Here is an 18356-nt window from a genome sequence, read left to right on the forward strand (position 1 = left end):
CCGATAACAAAGAGAAAGAAGCTTTCTGAGAAACTTCTTTGTGTTCTGTGAAATCATCTCACAGAGTTACAGCTTTCCCCTCAAGAAGTCTTTTGCTAAGACAGTTCTTGTGGAATTGGCAAAGTGATGTTTGGAAGCCCATAGAGGGGTATGGTGAAAAAGGAAATATCCTCAGATGAAATCTGGAAAGAAGTTTTCTAAGAAACTGCTTAGTTTTCTGTTAATTCATCTCACAGAGTTACATCTGTATTTCGTGGATCTCTTTGCTAGCCTTATTTCTGTGGAATCTGAGAACAGATATTTTGGTTCCCTTTGAAGACTACAGGGCCAAAGGAAACATCCTCTGATAACAAAGAGAAAGAAGCTTTCTGAGAAACTTCTTTGTGTTCTGTGAAATCATCTCACAGAGTTACAGCTTTCCCCTCAAGAAGCCTTTCGCTAAGACAGTTCTTGTGGAATTGGCAAAGTGGTATTTGGAAGCCCATAGAGGGCTATGGTGAAAAAGGAAATATCCTCAGATGAAATCTGTAAAGAAGCTTTCTGAGAAACTGCTTAGTGTTCTGTTAATTCATCTCACAGAGTTACATCTGTATTTCCTGGATCTCTTTGCTAGCCTTATTTCTGTGGAATTTGAGAACAGATATTTCAGATCCCTTTGAAGACTAAAGGGCCAAAGTAAATATCCTCCGATAACAAAGAGAAAGAAGCTGTCTGAGAAACTTCTTTGTGTTCTGTGAAATCATCTCACAGAGTTACAGCTTTCCCCTCAAGAAGCCTTTCGCTAAGACAGTTCTTGTGGAATTGGCAAAGTGATATTTGGAAGCCCTTAGCGGGCTATGGTGAAAAAGGAAATATCCTCGGATGAAATCTGGAAAGAAGCTTTCTGAGAAACTGCTTAGTGTTCGTTAATTCATCTCACAGAGTTACTTCTGTATTTCGTGGATCTCTTTGATAGCCTTATTTCTGTGGAATCTGAGAACAGATATTTTGGATCCCTTTGAAAACTATAGGGCCAAAGGAAATATCCTCCGATAACAAAGAGAAAGAAGCTTTCTGAGAAACTTCTTTGTGTTCCGTGAAATCATCTCACAGAGTTACAGCTTTCCCCTCAAGAATCCTTTCGCTAAGACAGTTCTTGTGGAATTGGCAAAGTGATATTTGGAAGCCCCTAGAGGGCTATGGTGAAAAAGGTAATATCCTCAGATGAAATCTGGAAAGAAGCTTTCTGAGAAACTGCTTAGTGTTCTGTTAATTCATCTCACAGAGTTACATCTGTATTTCGTGGATCTCTTTGCTAGCCTTATTTCTGTGGAATCTGAGAACAGATATTTCGGATCCCTTTGAAGACTATAGGGCCAAAGGAAATATCCTCCGATAACAAAGAGAAAGAAGCTTTCTGAGAAACTTCTTTGTGTTCTGTGATATCATCTCACAGAGTTACAGCTTTCCCCTCAAGAAGCCTTTCGCTAAGACAGTTCTTGTGGAATTGGCAAAGTGATATTTGGAAGCACATAGAGGGCTATGGTGAAAAAGGAAATATCCTCAGATGAAATCTGGTAAGAAGCTTTCTGAGAAACTGCTTAGTGTTCTGTTAATTCATCTCACAGAGTTACATCTGTATTTCGTGGATCTCTTTGCTAGCCTTATTTCTGTGGTATCTGAGAACAGATATTTCGGATCCCTTTGAATACTATAGGGCCAAAGGAAATATCCTCCGATAACAAAGAGAAAGAAGCTTTCTGAGAAACTTCTTTGTGTTCTGTGAAATCATCTCACAGAGTTACAGCTTTCCCCTCAAGAAGCCTTTCGCTAAGACAGTTCTTGTGGAATTCGCAAAGTGATATTTGGAAGCCCATAGAGGCCTATGGTGAAAAAGGAAATATCCGCAGATGAAATCTGGAAAGAAGCTTTCTGAGAAACTGCTTAGTGTTCTGTTAATTCATCTCACAGAGTTACATCTGTATTTCGTGGATCTCTTTGCTACCCTTATTTCTGTGGAATCTGAGGACAGATAATTCGGATCCCTTTGAAGACTATAGGGCCAAAGGAAATATTCTCCGATAAAAAAGAGAAAGAAGCTTTCTGAGAAACTTCTTTGTGTTCTGTGAAATCATCTCACAGAGTTACAGCTTTCCCCTCAAGCAGCCTTTTGCTAAGACAGTTCTTGTGGAATTGGCAAAGTGATATTTGGAAGCCCATAGAGGGCTATGGTGAAAAAGGAAATATCCTCAGATGAAATCTGGAAAGAAGCTTTCTGAGAAACTGCTCTGTGATGTGTGACTTCCACTCACAGAGTTACATCTGTATTTCGTGGATCTCTTTGCTAGCCTTATCTCTGTGGAATCTGAGAACAGATATTTCGGATCCCTTTGAAGACGATAGGGCCAAAGGAAATATCCTCCGATAAGAAAGAGAAAGAAGCTTTCTGAGAAACTTCTTTCTGTTCTGTGAAATCATCTCACAGAGTTACAGCTTTCCTTTCAAGAAGACTTTCGCTAAGACCGTTCTTGTGGAATTGGCAAAGTGATATTTGGAAGCCCGTAGAGGGCTATGATGAAAAAGGAAATATCCTCAGATGAAATCTGGAAATAAGCTTTCTGAGAAACTGCTCTGTGATGTGTGACTTCCACTCACAGAGTTACATCTGTGTTTCGTGGATCTCTTTGCTAGCCTTATTTCTGTGGAATCTGAGAAGAGATATTTCGGATCCCTTTGAAGACTATAGGGCCAAAGGAAATATACTCCGATAACAAAGAGAAAGAAGCTTTCTGAGAAACTTCTTTGTGTTCTGTGAAATCATCTCACAGAGTTACAGCTTTCCCATCAAGAAGCCTTTCACTAAGACAGTTCTTGTGGAATTGGCAAAGTGATATTTGGAAGCCCATAGAGGGCTATGGTGAAAAAGGAAATATCCTCAGATGAAATCTGGAAATAAGCTTTCTGAGAAACTGCTCTGTGATGTGTGACTTCCACTCACAGAGTTCCATCTGTATTTCGTGGATCTCTTCGCTAGCCTTATTTCTGTGGAATCTGAGAAGAGATATTTCGGATCCCTTTGAAGACTATAGGGCCAAAGGAAATATCCCCCGATAACAAAAAGAAAGAAGCTTTCTGAGAAACTTCTTTGTGTTCTGTGAAATCATCTCACAGAGTTACAGCTTTCCCCTCAAGAAGCCTTTCGCTAAGACAGTTCTTGTGGAATTGGCAAAGTGATATTTGGAAGCCCATAGAGGGCTATGGTGAAAAAGGAAATATCCTCAGATGAAATCTGAAAAGAAGCTTTCTGAGAAACTGCTCTGTGATGTGTGACTTCCATTCACAGGGTTACATCTTTATTTCGTGGATCTCTTTGCTAGCCTTATCTCTGTGGAATCTGAGAACAGATATTTCGGATCCCTTTGAAGACTATAGGGCCAAAGGAAATATCCTCCGATAACAAAGACAAGAAGCTTTCTGAGAAACTTCTTTGTGTTCTGTGAAATCATCTCACAGAGTTACAGCTTTCCCCTCAAGAAGCCTTTCGCTAAGACAGTTCTTGTGGAATTGGCAAAGTGATATTTGGAAGCCCATAGAGGGCTATGGTGAAAAAGGAAATATCCTCAGATGAAATCTGGAAAGAAGCTTTCTGAGAAACTGCTTAGTGTTCTGTTAATTCATCTCACAGAGCTCTATCTGTATTTCGTGGATCTCTTTGCTAGCCTTATTTCTGTGGAATCTGAGAACAGATATTTCGGATCCCTTTGAAGACTATAGGGCCAAAGGAAATATCCTCCGATAACAAAGAGAAAGAAGCTTTCTGAGAAACTTCTTTGTGTTCTGTAAAATCATCTCACAGAGTTACAGCTTTCACCTCAAGAAGCCTTTCGCTAAGACGGTTCTTTTGGAATTGGCAAAGTGATATTTGGAAGCCCATAGAGGGCTATGGTGAAAAAGGAAATATCCTCAGATGAAATCTGGAAAGAAGCTTTCTGAGAAACTGCTTAGTGTTCTGTTAATTCATCTCACAGAGTTACATCTGTATTTCGTGGATCTCTTTGCTAGATTTATTTCTGTGGAATCTGAGAACAGATATTTCGGATCCCTTTGAAGACTATAGGGCCAAAGGAAATATCCTCCGATAACAAAGAGAAAGAAGCTTTCTGAGAAACTTCTTTGTGTTCTGTGAAATCATCTCACAGAGTTACATCTTTCCCTTCAAGAAGCCTTTCGCTAAGACCGTTCTTGTGGAATTGGCAAACTGATATTTGGAAGCCCATAAAGGGCTATGGTGAAAAAGGAAATATCCTCAGATGAAATATGGAAATAAGCTTTCTGAGAAACTGCTCTGTGATGTGTGACTTCCACTCACAGAGTTACATCTGTATTTCGTGGATCTCTTTGCTAGCCTTATTTCTGTGGAATCTGAGAACAGATATTTCGGATCCCTTTGAAGACTATAGGGCCAAATTAAATATCCTCCGATAACAAAGAGAAAGAAGTTTTCTGAGAAACTTCTTTGTGTTCTGTGAAATCATCTCACAGAGTTACAGCTTTCCCATCAAGAAGCCTTTCGCTAAGGCAGTTCTTGTGGAATTGGCAAATTGATATTTGGAAGCCCATCGAGGGCTATGGTGAAAAAGGAAATATCCTCAGATGAAATCTGGAAATAAGGTTTCTGAGAAACTGCTCTGTGATGTGTGACTTCCACTCACAGAGTTACATCTGTATTTCGTGGATCTCTTCGCTAACCTTATTTCTGTGGAATCTGAGAAGAGATATTTCGGATCCCTTTGAAGACTATAGAGCCAAAGAAAATATCCTCCGATAACAAATAGAAAGAAGCTTTCTGAGAAACTTCTTTGTGTTCTGTGAAATCATCTCACAGAGTTACAGCTTTCCCCTCAAGAAGCCTTTCGCTCAGACAGTTCTTGTGGAATTGGAAAAGTGATATTTGGAAGCCCATAGAGGGCTATGGTGAAAAAGGAAATATCCTCAGATGAAATCTGGAAAGAAGCTTTCTGAGAAACTGCTCTGTGATGTGTGACTTCCACTCACAGGGTTACATCTGTATTTCGTGGATCTCTTCGCTAGCCTTATTTCTGTGGAATCTCAGAACAGATATTTCGGATCCCTTTGAAGACTATAGGGCCAAAGGAAATATCCTCCGATAACAAAGAGAAAGAAGCTTTCTGAGAAACTTCTTTGTGTTCTGTGAAATCATCTCACAGAGTTACAGCTTTCCCCAAAGAAGCCTTTCGCTAAGACAGTTCTTGTGGAATTGGCAAAGTGATATTTGGAAGCCCTTAGAGGGCTATGGTGAAAAAGGAAATATCCTCAGATGAAATCTGGAAAGAAGCTTTCTGAGAAACTGCTTAGTGTTCTGTTAATTCATCTCACAGAGTTACATCTGTATTTCCTGGATCTCTTTGCTAGCCTTATTTCTGTGGAATCTGAGAACAGATATTTCGGATCCCTTTGAAGAGTATAGGGCCGAAGGAAATATCCTCCGATAACAAAGAGAAAGAAGCTGTCTGAGAAACTTCTTTGTGTTCTGTGAAATCATCTCACAGAGTTACAGCTTTCCCCTCAAGAAGCCTTTCGCTAAGACAGTTCTTGTGGAATTGGCAAAGTGATATTTGGAAGCCCATAGAGGGCTATGGTGAAAAAGGAAATATCCTCAGATGAAATCTGGAAAGAAGCTTTCTGAGAAACTGCTCTGTGATGTGTGACTTCCACTCACAGAGTTACATCTGTATTTCGTGGATCTCTTTGCTAGCCTTATTTCTGTGGAATCTGAGAACAGATATTTCGGATCCCTTCGAAGACTAAAGGGCCAAAGGAAATATACTCCGATAACAAACAGAAAGAAGCTATCTGAGAAACTTCTTTGTGTTCTGTGAAATCATCTCACAGAGTTACAGCTTTCCCCTCAAGCAGCCTTTCGCTAAGACAGTTCTTGTGGAATTGGCAAAGTGATATTTGGAAGCCCATAGAGGGCTACGGTGAAAAAGGAAATATCCTCAGATGAAATCTGGAAAGAAGCTTTCTGAGAAACTGCTCTGTGATGTGTGACTTCCACTCACAGAGTTACATCTGTATTTCGTGGATCTCTTTGCTAGCCTTATTCTGTGGAATCTGAGAACAGATACTTCGGATCCCATAGAAGACAATAGGGCCAAAGGAAATATCCTCCAATAACAAAGAGAAAGAAGCTTTCTGAGAAACTTCTTTGTGTTCTGTGAAATCATCTCACAGAGTTACAGCTTTCCCCTCAAGAAGCCTTTCGCTAAGACAGTTCTTGTGGAATTGGCAAAGTGATATTTGGAAGCCCATAGAGGGCTATGGTGAAAAAGGAAATATCCTCAGATGAAATCTGGAAAGAAGCTTTCAGAGAAACTGCTGAGTGTTCTGTTAATTCATCTCACAGAGTTACATCTGTATTTCGTGGATCTCTTTGCTAGCCTTATTTCTGTGGAATCTGAGAACAGATATTTCGGATCCCTTTGAAGACTATAGGGCCAAAGGAAGTATCCTCCGATAACAAAGAGAAAGAAGCTGTCTGAGAAACTTCTTTGTGTTCTGGGAAATCATCTCACAGAGTTACAGCTTTCCCCTCAAGAAGCCTTTCGCTAAGACAGTTCTTGTGGAATTGGCAAAGTGATATTTGGAAGCCCATAGAGGGCTATGGTGAAAAAGGAAATATCCTCAGATGAAATATGGAAACAAGCTTTCTGAGAAACTGCTTAGTTTTCTGTAAATTCATCTCACAGAGCTCTATCTGTATTTCGTGGATCTCTTTGCTAGCCTTATTTCTGTGGAATCTGAGAACAGATATTTCGGATCCCTTTGAAGACTATAGGGCCAAAGGAAATATCCTCCGATAACAAAGAGAAAGAAGCTTTCTGAGAAACTTCTTTGTGTTCTGTAAAATCATCTCACAGAGTTACAGCTTTCACCTCAAGAAGCCTTTCGCTAAGACAGTTCTTTTGGAATTGGCAAAGTGATATTTGGAAGCCCATAGAGGGCTATGGTGAAAAAGGAAATATCCTCAGATGAAATCTGGAAAGAAGCTTTCTGAGAAACTGGTTAGTGTTCTGTTAATTCATCTCACAGAGTTACATCTGTATTTCGTGGATCTCTTTGCTAGATTTATTTCTGTGGAATCTGAGAACAGATATTTCGGATCCCTTTGAAGACTATAGGGCCAAAGGAAATATCCTCCGATAACAAAGAGAAAGAAGCTTTCTGAGAAACTTCTTTGTGTTCTGTGAAATCATCTCACAGAGTTACATCTTTCCCTTCAAGAAGCCTTTCGCTAAGACCGTTCTTTTGGAATTGGCAAACTGATATTTGGAAGCCCATAAAGGGCTATGGTGAAAAAGGAAATATCCTCAGATGAAATATGGAAATAAGCTTTCTGAGAAACTGCTCTGTGATGTGTGACTTCCACTCACAGAGTTACATCTGTATTTCGTGGATCTCTTTGCTAGCCTTATTTCTGTGGAATCTGAGAACAGATATTTCGGATCCCTTTGAAGACTATAGGGCCAAAGGAAATATCCTCCGATAACAAAGAGAAAGAAGTTTTCTGAGAAACTTCTTTGTGTTCTGTGAAATCATCTCACAGAGTTACAGCTTTCCCATCAAGAAGCCTTTCGCTAAGGCAGTTCTTGTGGAATTGGCAAATTGATATTTGGAAGCCCATAGAGGGCTATGGTGAAAAAGGAAATATCCTCAGATGAAATCTGGAAATAAGGTTTCTGAGAAACTGCTCTGTGATGTGTGACTTCCACTCACAGAGTTACATCTGTATTTCGTGGATCTCTTCGCTAGCCTTATTTCTGTGGAATCTGAGAAGAGATATTTCGGATCCCTTTGAAGACTATAGAGCCAAAGAAAATATCCTCCGATAACAAATAGAAAGAAGCTTTCTGAGAAACTTCTTTGTGTTCTGTGAAATCATCTCACAGAGTTACAGCTTTCCCCTCAAGAAGCCTTTCGCTAAGACAGTTCTTGTGGAATTGGCAAAGTGATATTTGGAAGCCCATAGAGGGCTATGGTGAAAAAGGAAATATCCTCAGATGAAATCTGGAAAGAAGCTTTCTGAGAAACTGCTCTGTGATGTGTGACTTCCACTCACAGGGTTACATCTGTATTTCGTGGATCTCTTTGCTAGCCTTATTTCTGTGGAATCTCAGAACAGATATTTCGGATCCCTTTGAAGACTATAGGGCCAAAGGAAATATCCTCCGATAACAAAGAGAAAGAAGCTTTCTGAGAAACTTCTTTGTGTTCTGTGAAATCATCTCACAGAGTTACAGCTTTCCCCTCAAGAAGCCTTTCGCTAAGGCAGTTCTTGTGGAATTGGCAAAGTGATATTTGGAAGCCCTTAGAGGGCTATGGTGAAAAAGGAAATATCCTCAGATGAAATCTGGAAAGAAGCTTTCTGAGAAACTGCTTAGTGTTCTGTTAATTCATCTCACAGAGTTACATCTGTATTTCCTGGATCTCTTTGCTAGCCTTATTTCTGTGGAATCTGAGAACAGATATTTCGGATCCCTTTGAAGAGTATAGGGCCGAAGGAAATATCCTCCGATAACAAAGAGAAAGAAGCTGTCTGAGAAACTTCTTTGTGTTCTGTGAAATCATCTCACAGAGTTACAGCTTTCCCCTCAAGAAGCCTTTCGCTAAGACAGTTCTTGTGGAATTGGCAAAGTGATATTTGGAAGCCCATAGAGGGCTTTGGTGAAAAAGGAAATATCCTCAGATGAAATCTGGAAAGAAGCTTTCTGAGAAACTGCTCTGTGATGTGTGACTTCCACTCACAGAGTTACATCTGTATTTCGTGGATCTCTTTGCTAGCCTTATTTCTGTGGAATCTGAGAACAGATATTTCGGATCCCTTCGAAGACTAAAGGGCCAAAGGAAATATACTCCGATAACAAACAGAAAGAAGCTATCTGAGAAACTTCTTTGTGTTCTGTGAAATCATCTCACAGAGTTACAGCTTTCCCCTCAAGCAGCCTTTCGCTGAGACAGTTCTTGTGGAATTGGCAAAGTGATATTTGGAAGCCCATAGAGGGCTATGGTGAAAAAGGAAATATCCTCAGATGAAATCTGGAAAGAAGCTTTCTGAGAAACTGCTCTGTGATGTGTGACTTCCACTCACAGAGTTACATCTGTATTTCGTGGATCTCTTTGCTAGCCTTATTCTGTGGAATCTGAGAACAGATACTTCTGATCCCATTGAAGACAATAGGGCCAAAGGAAATATCCTCCAATAACAAAGAGAAAGAAGCTTTCTGAGAAACTTCTTTGTGTTCTGTGAAATCATCTCACAGAGTTACAGCTTTCCCCTCAAGAAGCCTTTCGCTAAGACAGTTCTTGTGGAATTGGCAAAGTGATATTTGAAGCCCATAGAGGGCTATGGTGAAAAAGGAAATATCCTCAGATGAAATCTGGAAAGAAGCTTTCAGAGAAACTGCTGAGTGTTCTGTTAATTCATCTCACAGAGTTACATCTGTATTTCGTGGATCTCTTTGCTAGCCTTATTTCTGTGGAATCTGAGAACAGATATTTCGGATCCCTTTGAAGACTATAGGGCCAAAGGAAGTATCCTCCGATAACAAAGAGAAAGAAGCTGTCTGAGAAACTTCTTTGTGTTCTGGGAAATCATCTCACAGAGTTACAGCTTTCCCCTCAAGAAGCCTTTCGCTAAGACAGTTCTTGTGGAATTGGCAAAGTGATATTTGGAAGCCCATAGAGGGCTATGGTGAAAAAGGAAATATCCTCAGATGAAATCTGGAAAGAAGCTTTCTGAGAAACTGCTCTGTGATGTGTGACTTCCACTCACAGAGTTACATCTGTATTTCGTGGATCTCTTTGCTAGCCTTATCTCTGTGGAACCTGATAACAGATATTTCGGATCCCTTTGAAGACGATAGGGCCAAAGGAAATATCCTCCGATAAGAAAGAGAAAGAAGCTTTCTGAGAAACTTCTTTGTGTTCTGTGAAATCATCTCACAGAGTTACAGCTTTCCTTTCAAGAAGCCTTTCGCTAAGACCGTTCTTGTGGAATTGGCAAAGTGATATTTGGAAGCCCATAGAGGGCTATGGTGAAAAAGGAAATATCCTCAGATGAAATCTGGAAAGAAGCTTTCTGAGAAACTGCTCTGTGATGTGTGACTTCCATTCACAGGGTTACATCTTTATTTCGTGGATCTCTTTGCTAGCCTTATCTCTGTGGAATCTGAGAACAGATATTTCGGATCCCTTTGAAGACTATAGGGCCAAAGGAAATATCCTCCGATAACAAAGACAAGAAGCTTTCTGAGAAACTTCTTTGTGTTCTGTGAAATCATCTCACAGAGTTACAGCTTTCCCCTCAAGAAGCCTTTCGCTAAGACAGTTCTTGTGGAATTGGCAAAGTGATATTTGGAAGCCCATAGAGGGCTATGGTGAAAAAGGAAATATCCTCAGATGAAATCTGGAAAGAAGCTTTCTGAGAAACTGCTTAGTGTTCTGTTAATTCATCTCACAGAGCTCTATCTGTATTTCGTGGATCTCTTTGCTAGCCTTATTTCTGTGGAATCTGAGAACAGATATTTCGGATCCCTTTGAAGACTATAGGGCCAAAGGAAATATCCTCCAATAACAAAGAGAAAGAAGCTTTCTGAGAAACTTCTTTGTGTTCTGTAAAATCATCTCACAGAGTTACAGCTTTCACCTCAAGAAGCCTTTCGCTAAGACAGTTCTTTTGGAATTGGCAAAGTGATATTTGGAAGCCCATAGAGGGCTACGGTGAAAAAGGAAATATCCTCAGATGAAATCTGGAAAGAAGCTTTCTGAGAAACTGGTTAGTGTTCTGTTAATTCATCTCACAGAGTTACATCTGTATTTCGTGGATCTCTTTGCTAGATTTATTTCTGTGGAATCTGAGAACAGATATTTCGGATCCCTTTGAAGACTATAGGGCCAAAGGAAATATCCTCCGATAACAAAGAGAAAGAAGCTTTCTGAGAAACTTCTTTGTGTTCTGTGAAATCATCTCACAGAGTTACATCTTTCCCTTCAAGAAGCCTTTCGCTAAGACCGTTCTTGTGGAATTGGCAAAGTGATATTTGGAAGCCCATAAAGGGCTATGGTGAAAAAGGAAATATCCTCAGATGAAATATGGAAATAAGCTTTCTGAGAAACTGCTCTGTGATGTGTGACTTCCACTCACAGAGTTACATCTGTATGTCGTGGATCTCTTTGCTAGCCTTATTTCTGTGGAATCTGAGAAGAGATATTTCGGATCCCTTTGAAGACTATAGGGCCAAAGGAAATATCCTCCGATAACAAAGAGAAAGAAGCTTTCTGAGAAACTTCTTTCTGTTCTGTGAAATCATCTCACAGAGTTACAGCTTTCCCATCAAGAAGCCTTTCGCTAAGGCAGTTCTTGTGGAATTGGCAAATTGATATTTGGAAGCCCATAGAGGGCTATGGTGAAAAAGGAAATATACTCAGATGAAATCTGGAAATAAGGTTTCTGAGAAACTGCTCTGTGATGTGTGACTTCCACTCACAGAGTTACATCTGTATTTCGTGGATCTCTTCGCTAGCCTTATTTCTGTGGAATCTGAGAAGAGATATTTCGGATCCCTTTGAAGACTATAGAGCCAAAGAAAATATCCTCCGATAACAAATAGAAAGAAGCTTTCTGAGAAACTTCTTTGTGTTCTGTGAAATCATCTCACAGAGTTACAGCTTTCCCCTCAAGAAGCCTTTCGCTAAGACAGTTCTTGTGGAATTGGCAAAGTGATATTTGGAAGCCCATAGAGGGCTACGGTGAAAAAGGAAATATCCTCAGATGAAATCTGGAAAGAAGCTTTCTGAGAAACTGCTCTGTGATGTGTGACTTCCACTCACAGGGTTACATCTGTATTTCGTGGATCTCTTTGCTAGCCTTATTTCTGTGGAATCTCAGAACAGATATTTCGGATCCCTTTGAAGACTATAGGGCCAAAGGAAATATCCTCCGATAACAAAGAGAAAGAAGCTTTCTGAGAAACTTCTTTGTGTTCTGTGAAATCATCTCACAGAGTTACAGCTTTCCCCTCAAGAAGCCTTTAGCTAAGACAGTTCTTGTGGAATTGGCAAAGTGATATTTGGAAGCCCTTAGAGGGCTATGGTGAAAAAGGAAATATCCTCAGATGAAATCTGGAAAGAAGCTTTCTGAGAAACTGCTTAGTGTTCTGTTAATTCATCTCACAGAGTTACATCTGTATTTCCTGGATCTCTTTGCTAGCCTTATTTCTGTGGAATCTGAGAACAGATATTTCGGATCCCTTTGAAGAGTATAGGGCCAAATGAAATATCCTCCGATAACAAAGAGAAAGAAGCTGTCTGAGAAACTTCTTTGTGTTCTGTGAAATCATCTCACAGAGTTACAGCTTTCCCCTCAAGAAGCCTTTCGCTAAGACAGTTCTTGTGGAATTGGCAAAGTGATATTTGGAAGCCCATAGAGGGCTATGGTGAAAAAGGAAATATCCTCAGATGAAATCTGGAAAGAAGCTTTCTGAGAAACTGCTCTGTGATGTGTGACTTCCACTCACAGAGTTACATCTGTATTTCGTGGATCTCTTTGCTAGCCTTATTTCTGTGGAATCTGAGAACAGATATTTCGGATCCCTTCGAAGACTAAAGGGCCAAAGGAAATATACTCCGATAACAAACAGAAAGAAGCTATCTGAGAAACTTCTTTGTGTTCTGTGAAATCATCTCACAGAGTTATAGCTTTCCCCAAAAGAAGCCTTTCGCTAAGACAGTTCTTGTGGAATTGACACAGTGATACTTGGAAGCCCATAGAGGGCCACGGTGAAAAAGGAAATATCCTCAGATGAAATCTGGAAAGAAGCTTTCTGAGAAAGTGCTTAGTGTTCTGTTAATTCATCTCACAGAGTTACATCTGTATTTCGTGGATCTCTTTGCTAGCCTTATTTCTGTGGAATCTGAGAACAGATATTTCGGATCCCTTTGAAGACTCTAGGGCCAAAGGAAATATCCTGCTATAACAAAGAGAAAGAAGCTTTCTGAGAAACATCTTTGTGTTCTGTAAAATCATCTCACAGATTTACAGCTTTCCTCTCAAGAAGCCTTTCGCTAAGACAGTTCTTGTGGAATTGTCAAAGTGATATTTGGAAGCCCATAGAGGTCTATGGTGAAAAAGGAAATATCCTCAGATGAAATCTGGAAGGAAGCTTTCTGAGAAACTGCTTAGTGTTCTGTTAATTCATCTCACAGAGTTACATCTGTATTTCGTGGATCTCTTTGCTAGGCTTATTTCTGTGGAATCTGAGAACAGATATTTCGTATCCCTTTGAAGTCTATAGGGCCAAAGGAAATATCCTCCGTTAACAAAGAGAAAGAAGCTTTCTGACAAACTTCTTTGTGTTCTGTGAAATCATCTCACAGAGTTACACCTTTCCCCTCAAGAAGCCTTTCGCTAAGACAGTTCTTGTGGAATTGGCAAAGTGATATTTGGAAGCCCATAGAGGGCTATGGTGAAAAAGGAAATATCCTCAGATGAAATCTGGAAAGAAGATTTCTGAGAAACTGCTTAGTGTTCTGTTAACTCATCTCACAGAGTTACATCTGTATTTCGTGGATCTCTTTGCTAGCCTCATTTCTGTGGAATCTGAGAACAGATATTTCGGATCCCTTTGAAGACTATAGGGCCAAAGGAAATATCCTCCGATAACAAATAGAAAGAAGCTTTCTGAGAAACTTCTTTGTGTTCTGTGAAATCATCTCACAGAGTTACAGCTTTCCCCTCAAGAAGCCTTTCGCTAAGACAGTTCTTGTGGAATTGGCAAAGTGATATTTGGAAGCCCATAGAGGGCTATGGTGAAAAAGGAAATATCCTCAGATGAAATCTGGAAAGAAGCTTTCTGAGAAACTGCTCTGTGATGTGTGACTTCCACTCACAGGGTTACATCTGTATTTCGTGGATCTCTTTGCTAGCCTTATTTCTGTGGAATCTCAGAACAGATATTTCGGATCCCTTTGAAGACTATAGGGCCAAAGGAAATATCCTCCGATAACAAAGAGAAAGAAGCTTTCTGAGAAACTTCTTTGTGTTCTGTGAAATCATCTCACAGAGTTACAGCTTTCCCCTCAAGAAGCCTTTCGCTAAGACAGTTCTTGTGGAATTGTCAAAGTGATATTTGGAAGCCCTTAGAGGGCTATGGTGAAAAAGGAAATATCCTCAGATGAAATCTGGAAAGAAGCTTTCTGAGAAAGTGCTTAGTGTTCTGTTAATTCATCTCACAGAGTTACATCTGTATTTCGTGGATCTCTTTGCTAGCCTTATTTCTGTGGAATCTGAGAACAGATATTTCGGATCCCTTTGAAGACTCTAGGGCCAAAGGAAATATCCTGCTATAACAAAGAGAAAGAAGCTTTCTGAGAAACATTTTGTGTTCTGTAAAATCATCTCACAGATTTACAGCTTTCCTCTCAACAAGCCTTTCGCTAAGACAGTTCTTGTGGAATTGTCAAAGTGATATTTGGAAGCCCATAGAGGTCTATGGTGAAAAAGGAAATATCCTCAGATGAAATCTGGAAGGAAGCTTTCTGAGAAACTGCTTAGTGTTCTGTTAATTCATCTCACAGAGTTACATCTGTATTTCGTGGATCTCTTTGCTAGCCTTATTTCTGTGGAATCTGAGAACAGATATTTCGGATCCCTTTGAAGTCTATAGGGCCAAAGGAAATATCCTCCGTTAACAAAGAGAAAGAAGCTTTCTGACAAACTTCTTTGTGTTCTGTGAAATCATCTCACAGAGTTACACCTTTCCCCTCAAGAAGCCTTTCGCTAAGACAGTTCTTGTGGAATTGGCAAAGTGATATTTGGAAGCCCATAGAGGGCTATGGTGAAAAAGGAAATATCCTCAGATGAAATCTGGAAAGAAGATTTCTGAGAAACTGCTTAGTGTTCTGTTAACTCATCTCACAGAGTTACATCTGTATTTCGTGGATCTCTTTGCTAGCCTCATTTCTGTGGAATCTGAGAACAGATATTTCGGATCCCTTTGAAGACTATAGGGCCAAAGGAAATATCCTCCGATAAGAAAGAGAAAGAAGCTTTCTGAGAAACTTCTTTGTGTTCTGTGAAATCATCTCACAGAGTTACAGCTTTCCCCTCAAGAAGCCTTTCGCTAAGACAGTTCTTGTGGAATTGGCAAAGTGATATTTGGAAACCCATAGAGGGCTAAGGTGAAAAAGGAAATATCCTCAGATGAAATCTGGAAAGAAGTTTTCTGAGAAACTGCTTAGTGTTCTGTGAAATCATCTCACATAGTTACATCGGTATTTCGTGGATCTCTTTGCTAGCCTTATTTCTGTGGAATCTGCGAACAGATATTTCGGATCCCTTTGAAGACTATAGGGCCAAAGGAAATATCCTCCGATAACAAAGAGAAAGAAGCTTTCTGAGAAACTTCTTTGTGTTCTGTGAAATCGCCTCACAGAGTTACAGCTTTCCCCTCAAGAAGCCTTTCGCTAAGACAGTTCTTGTGGAACTGGCAAAGTGATATTTAGAAGCCCATTGAGGGCTATGGTGAAAAAGGAAATATCCACAGATGAAATCTGGAAGGAAGCTTTCTGAGAAACTGCTCTGTGATGTGTGACTTCCACTCACAGAGTTACATCTGTATTTCGTGGATCTCTTTGCTAGCCTTATTTCTGTGGAATCTGAGAACAGATATTTCGGATCCCTTTGAAGACTATAGGGCCAAAGGAAATATCCTCCGATAACAAAGAGAAAGAAGCTGTCTGAGAAACTCCTTTGTGTTCTGTGAAATCATCTCACAGAGTTACATCTTTCCCCTCAAGAAGCCTTTCGCTAAGACAGTTCTTGTGGAATTGGCAAAGTGATATTTGGAAGCCCCTAGAGGGCTATGGTGATAAAGGAAGTATCCTCAGATGAAATCTGGAAAGAAGCTTTCTGATAAACTGCTTAGTGTTCTGTTAATTCATCTCACAGAGTTACATCTGTATTTCGTGGATCTCTTTGCTAGCCTTATTTCTGTGGAATCTGAGAACAGATATTTCGGATCTGTTTGAAGACTATAGGGCCAGAGGAAATATCCTCCGATAACAAAGAGAAAGAAGATTTCTGAGAAACTTCTTTGTGTTCTGTGAAATCATCTCACAGAGGTACAGCTTTCCCCTCAAGAAGCCTTTCGCTAAGACAGTTCTTGTGGAATTGGCAAAGTGATATTTGGAAGCCCATAGAGGGCTATGGTGAAAAAGGAAATATCCTCAGATGAAACCTGGAAAGAAGCTTTCTGAGAAACTGCTTAGTGTTCTGTGAATTCATCTCACAGAGTTACATCTGTATTTCGTGGATCTCTTTGCTAGCCTTATTTCTGTGGAATCTGAGAACAGATATTTCGGATCCCTTTGAAGACTATAGGGCCAAAGGAAATATCCTCCGATAACAAAGAGAAAGAAGCTTTCTGAGAAACTTCTTTGTGTTCTGTGAAATCATCTCACAGAGTTACAGGTTTCCCCTCAAGAAGCCTTTCGCTAAGACAGTTCTTGTGGAATTGGCAAAGTGATATTTGGAAGCCCATAGAGGGCTATGTTGAAAAAGGAAATGTCCTCAGATGAAATCTGGAAAGAAGCTTTCTGAGAAACTGCTCTGTGATGTTTGACTTCCACTCACAGAGTTACATCTGTATTTCGTGGATCTCTTTGCTAGCCTTATTTCTGTGGAATCTGAGAACAGATATTTCGGATCCCTTCGAAGCCTATATGGCCAAAGGAAATATACTCCGATAACAAAGAGAAAGAAGCTTTCTGAGAAACTGCTTAGTGTTCTGTTAATTCATCTCACAGAGTTACATCGGTATTTCCTGAATCGCTTTGCTAGCCTTATTTCTGTGGAATCTGAGAACAGATATTTCGGATCCCTTTGAAGAGTATAGGGCCAAAGGAAATATCCTCCGATAACAAAGAGAAAGAAGCTTTCTGAGAAACTTCTTTGGGTTCTGTGAAATCATCTCACAGAGTTACAGCTTTCCCCTCAAGAAGCCTTTCGCTAAGACAGTTCTTGTGGAATTGGCAAAGTGATATTTGGAAGCCCATAGAGGGCTATGGTGAAAGAGGAAATATCCTCAGATGAAATCTGGAAAGAAGCTTTCTGAGAAACTGCTCTGTGATGTGTGACTTCCACTCACAGAGTTACATCTGTATTTCGTGGATCTCTTTGCTAGCCTTATCTCTGTGGAATCTGAGAACAGGTATTTCGGATCCCTTTGAAGACTACAGGGCCAAAGGAAATATCCTCAGATAACAAAGAGAAAGAAGCTATCTGAGAAACTTCTTTGTCTTCTGTGAAATCATCTCACAGAGTTACAGCTTTCCCCTCAAGAAGCCTTTCGCTAAGACAGTTCTTGTGGAACTGGCAAAGTGATATTTGGAAGCCCATAGAGGGCTATGGTGAAAAAGGAAATATCCACAGATGAAATCTGGAAGGAAGCTTTCTGAGAAACTGCTCTGTGATGTGTGACTTCCACTCACAGAGTTACATCTGTATGTCGTGGATCTCTTTGCTAGCCTTATTTCTGTGGAATCTGAGAAGAGATATTTCGGATCCCTTTGAAGACTATAGGGCCAAAGGAAATATCCTCCGATAACAAAGAGAAAGAAGCTTTCTGAGAAACTTCTTTCTGTTCTGTGAAATCATCTCACAGAGTTACAGCTTTCCCATCAAGAAGCCTTTCGCTAAGGCAGTACTTGTGGAATTGGCAAATTGATATTTGGAAGCCCATAGAGGGCTATGGTGAAAAAGGAAATATCCTCAGATGAAATCTGGAAATAAGGTTTCTGAGAAACTGCTCTGTGATGTGTGACTTCCACTCACAGAGTTACATCTGTATTTCGTGGATCTCTTCGCTAGCCTTATTTCTGTGGAATCTGAGAAGAGATATTTCGGATCCCTTTGAAGACTATAGAGCCAAAGAAAATATCCTCCGATAACAAATAGAAAGAAGCTTTCTGAGAAACTTCTTTGTGTTCTGTGAAATCATCTCACAGAGTTACAGCTTTCCCCTCAAGAAGCCTTTCGCTAAGACAGTTCTTGTGGAATTGGCAAAGTGATATTTGGAAGCCCATAGAGGGCTATGGTGAAAAAGGAAATATCCTCAGATGAAATCTGGAAAGAAGCTTTCTGAGAAACTGCTCTGTGATGTGTGACTTCCACTCACAGGGTTACATCTGTATTTCGTGGATCTCTTTGCTAGCCTTATTTCTGTGGAATCTCAGAACAGATATTTCGGATCCCTTCGAAGACTAAAGGGCCAAAGGAAATATACTCCGATAACAAACAG

This window comes from Macaca fascicularis, chromosome 1 (genome assembly GCF_037993035.2).
Source record: "Macaca fascicularis isolate 582-1 chromosome 1, T2T-MFA8v1.1".
NCBI lineage: Eukaryota > Metazoa > Chordata > Mammalia > Primates > Cercopithecidae > Macaca > Macaca fascicularis.